This window comes from Halyomorpha halys, unplaced genomic scaffold, assembly GCF_000696795.3.
Source record: "Halyomorpha halys isolate HHAL.00 unplaced genomic scaffold, Hhal_1.1 Scaffold486.1, whole genome shotgun sequence".
NCBI lineage: Eukaryota > Metazoa > Arthropoda > Insecta > Hemiptera > Pentatomidae > Halyomorpha > Halyomorpha halys.
The window spans coordinates 144,701-149,988 of NW_027106528.1; the positions used below are offsets into that span (position 1 = coordinate 144,701).

Here is a 5,288-nt window from a genome sequence, read left to right on the forward strand (position 1 = left end):
AATTCTGCTAGTCTAATATAATAAACAAAAATTAACAAATAATCAAATAAATCAGAGAAATCATATCTACTGTTAATTAATTTGGAACATTTTATATTTATTTACCTATATGAATTAAAATACAAATTATCTGAATTAATCAAATTAGAATTACCTTTGATCAACCCCTTTTCTGGAAAAACACGTCTTCGATCTCTCCCGTCTTTTTCCACCTTAAAGCGATATTAATTATCTTCACCACTTATTCCCATTTGAAACCTGTAGACTCCTTGTTATTTCACAATTTTTCCTTACTTTTGCTATTGTTGTACGGTTTAAGGGGATGTCACTGGGGATCTCGAGGCAAAACTAAAACGATTAGTGAATTGTCTTACACGATTCATCTTCGAGATCCCCAGAGGCACCTCCACTTCCCGCTTAGTCCTACTTACCATCGTATTTCCTGGCATCCTTCCTCTGCCATTTTATCTAATTCCACCGTCCATCACACATCTCAGATCCCTTTGTTTCCTTTAATGCGATCCTTCTGTTTAAAGATTCGGAAGTTTCCTTATTATGACTTGTATTTTTTTTTCTATGTATTAATTATTTTTGCTTTTACTTGTTGCTCTAAGGTTCTGAAGCCTAAAAGCTATTTCATTTGATATTAATTATTTTATATGAAATGTTTGTTATACTACTGCTAACTAGTTTATAAAAACCAGATTATTTTACCTACCTCACAAACCAACTTAGGCATATTAAAATTATATTTTCGTCTATTTTCTTACAACACTAAACAGGTAATGAATCACTGCTACATTTGTTGATAACTAATCTGTAATATTTAAAATGTATACAATAAATATAAGAAATAAAAATCAGATTTTAAATTGTTATCAGAAACTGCTCGTAGATTCCGATTGCTACAACACTTACTTGACAAACGCTCCAAACTTCCCATTCACTACAAAAAATTAGTATACACTACAATAATCCGACCAATTTGGACGTATGGAATTGAGCTCTGCGGCTCCACCATCAAATTCTTCCCGCATCCAATCGTTACAATCCAAAATCCTACGTAAAATCCTTGATGCTCCTTATTTCGTCACAAATAAACTCATTCATAAAGACCTTAACATCCCATTCGTTGCAGATTTGACCCAAAACAGATGTGCCTCTTTTTATTCCAAACTCCTTAACCATCCTATCCCATTAATTCTTAATCTCTCATCCTTAACAATCCCTGATAATCCTCCGAGGCGTCTGAAAAGAAGATGGCCACTGGACCTTCTAGTTTAAATTAATGTTTGAAGTGCCACCAATGGGTAGCTCCTTCCCAAGATTTTCAAGTGTATATGAAGCATACTACATATTTACCTATTGTATTATTTTGTACAGTTGTAAATTACAATAAATAAATAATTTAAAAAAAAATTGTTATCAAATGACGTAGTTCAGTTATGTTAAACAAATATATCATAAAGTCGAAAATCTATAATAATATACCGGATATCCCTTATAGACATTTCAACACATATGTTAACCGGAACAGCTCACTTATAGGTAAGCACAGTTGCAGTACGATTTTGGAGTACGATCTACCCATTAATGATTCATTGTTTGCTACTTTAACAATTAAGTATTTGAAAAAAAAATCCCATCCCATTAAATCCTTACAATCCAAAATCCGAATAAAAATTCTCAATGCTCCTTTGTCAAAAAAAAAAAAACCATCCATAAAGGCCTTAATGTTCCATATGTAGTCGATCCTGCCAGAACCAGATATTGACCATTAAAACACAATAAAATCTAACCATAGTTCCTCTTCTATTTTTGATAATCCTCCGAGGAGCATTAAAAGAAGAAGACTTCGAGACCTTCTGTTGCAGAAATGTTATTAGAGTGCCACATTACTAGTCTTACTATTTTTAACTTAAATACAGTTATAAAATTCAAGAAATAAAGAAAAAAAATGGTGAAATTACTGTTTGAAATAATTCACCTTCATATCGATATGTATCTTTTCTTTTACATATCGATATCAAGGTGAAATATCAACAGTATTTCCACAGTGCCAAATCCTTCTTTTGATGAAGCCATAAAGCGTTATCGATTTTTAAAAACAATTCAACACAAAGTCTGTTGAACAAAGCTGATATCCGTAAGATATGAAGGCAGATGGAGACAAGCGAAGCGTGCTGCCAATTGTTCATGAACTAACACCTTTATAATTCCCCATTTTGTATTCTACTGTAGCATCGATATTAGAACTGCAATGCGACGGTTGTAAAAATTGTACGAAGAGTAGGAACTCATATCACTTCTTACAGTTTAATATTGCTTTCGCGATCCAACCTATTCCGTCTTTATTACCACTTAAATATGGAATACGAACACAGAGCTACAATAAAACCATTGTTTGTCTCATTCCTCCTTAAATAAAAAACATAAAATGCGTCTTCTCATGTTTGACTGTACCTGCTATAAAGCGAGGATAATTTAAACTTTAAATAAAACAAATGATTCAGAAAAGTTTAATTTTTTTTTTTAAATTTATTTATTGTTATTTACAACTGTATACACATATATACAACAAGTAATTTTGCTGCAGGTGACATAGTGACGTGATACAAACATGTGGAGAATCTACCCACTGATATAACTCCAATAATATTTCTAGAGGAGAAGATCTCGAGGCCATCATCTTTACAGACGCCTAGGAGGATTATTAGGTAATGAAGGAAAACCCAGGTTAGAAACAAGTGGATTTGGGTGGTTGAGAAGTTAATTATGGAAGGAACAGTATCTGATTCTGGCCAAATCGGTAACATATGGAACATTGATGTGCTGATGACTTGAATTGTGACAAAGTAAGGAACATTAAGGATTTTGGACTGTAAGGATTGGATTCTGGAGGAATTTGATGGTTTAGTGGAGCCCCAAAGCTCAACTCCGTATGTCCATATAGGCCTTATAATAGTCATGTAGATAAGTCTTTTGTAATGGATTGGAAATTTAGACAGTTTGTCTAGTAAATGTTGCAATAGTCGGAATCTACGAGCAGTTTCTTGTCTTTTTAGCCTTGTATGAGGATTCCATGTCAGTCGTTTGTCGAGATGTAGTCCTAAGTAACGGATCTGTTCGACAGGAATAAGTGGGGTATTATTAAAGGATACTGTAGGGCAAGACGTCATGGGTTTACGTCGAAGGGTAAATGTGATTTGGTGGGGTTTATTGGAATTTATTTTAATGCTCCAGTTTTGGCACCATTCTTCAAGGGTGGTGATGTGGGATTGGAGGGTTTGGGATACAATGTAAGGATCATTGTTCACTAACAATAGACATGTGTCATCGGCATACATGGTGAGGATAGTGTTAGGATGGGTTGGGATATCAGCTGTGAAAACTGAATAAAGGATAGGACCAAGGATACTACCCTGAGGTACGTTTAAATTTAAATTTTACCATTTGTCTACTACTGTGCTTTGCAATACCAATTAATCTAATTTACTCGATTCTAATTAACTTAATGATTTATAAAAATATTAAAAACGTTACAAGATAAAAATAAACTTAGTTGTCAGCTTAATAATAGGCAAACAAATTGTTTTACATTAAACCCATTTTACCGTACATCACAATACCTCTATTAACGGGCAGGTTTTATTATGGTCCCAGAGAGAAATGTAAAAAATTATTGCCTTTGAAATCTATTAAAGAGTGTAGACTCTGGACACCAATTTTACTTGCCCTAAGGACTTTTCACTCCTATAAAATGGACGCGATTCATAAATCAAGTGTACAAACCCACGATTTCAGAATTTATAAGTACTGATGAAACTAAGAGTATTTAGTAATTGTTTAGTCAGCATTAAGTTTATATTATATCAGTGTAATAATAATTTGAGGCTTTATGTTTGACGGCATTACATCACCATTTTTTTATTAACTTGGCGCTATCGTCACAGATGGTCACAGAATGACTCGACATACTGTCCACCAATTCTCGAATTTGTAGCCTACCACCAATTTATGATTAATTTTATAATTTTGAATTAAAAATTATTTACGATTTATAAATAATGCTTTTGAATTATAGGATTATAAGATGTTTTAATTAGCCTATCATTACATTATATTAATAAGTAACATTTACTTAATCATCTGTATGTAAAATGGATAATTCATAATTTGAAGTCGTAAATTTAAATACTTGATAATTAACTCGTCATTGGTTGTTGCGTGAGAATTTTTCTCACGATAATCGTTTTTTGGGCCTGGGAGCTTCTAGAGGGAGACTGTGGTTCCCACCTTCTTAGAATCTGCAGTTCACAGTCTCTTCCTTCTATACCTCGCCCCCCACAGCACTCTAGCAGCTCTGGGTAAGCGTTCAGTCCTCTTTCTCTGACAATCTACCCTTCTCGTGTGACATAATCTCAAGCGCGACTGAGGCTGCTATAAAAATATTCAAGTTGTGAGGATTTTTCTTACGTGCGCCCAGTGTATTTATTCCATAGAAATGTCTTTTTCTCGAGGAAAAAATTATCAAAACTAGGGCAACGTCAGTTTGAAGAGGCAGAAACTTCATTAGGTACGTATTACGTATTTACTATGAATTGTATTTCGATACCATAAGTGTTTATTAGGGTGGTCCTTATAACAAAAATTTGTCTTTTGATATTTTCACTTCATCCCTGCGCCACACCCACTATTACGGAGGGATTTTGTACATTATGTCCCAGAAGAGCGAATAAAAAACCAAAAAAAAGAATTGCCACTAATGTAAAAGACCGATATGTCCCAGTCATACGGCGTTCACTTGCATCAGTTGTGCAAAAGAGATTTCTTCAGACAGTATTTTTTTATTTCCAGATTAGTGGCATGTTCTCATAATATGAGAACTGCACTTTGATCCTTCTTTATAACTTTGTCTGTCTCCAAACATTATTTTATATTTATTATTGATTTATTATGTTTGTTTTTTTATTTTTTAAAAACTAGTTTACTCTTGTATCATAATCATTTTTTTTAATGCTTTTGTTATGCTTAAATAAACCTAATCTAAATACAAATTTTATATTTTAAAAAATGCGTTCAAGAGCTCTAATTAAGACCGATAACGGGTTAACCCCCTCTCTCATACTTCTTTTCGATTTCTGACTGTTTCTCTTATTATTTCACCATTATCTATCGTCTTTATTATTTTTATTTTTATTTTTACTTTTTATTTTTATTTTATATCCGATGCAACACGAGGAGGCCCCTCACCTCCGGACTCAAAATAGCTCCTTGAATGGATAGCT

The 5,288-nt window shown here is 33.3% G+C and overlaps 1 protein-coding gene across 2 annotated transcripts in view; it reads right to left on the minus strand.

Annotated features, from left to right (window-relative positions):
- Positions 1-5,288, minus strand: part of jp (junctophilin) — a 282,722-nt gene that overhangs the window by 34,907 nt on the left and 242,527 nt on the right. The window lies entirely within an intron of this gene.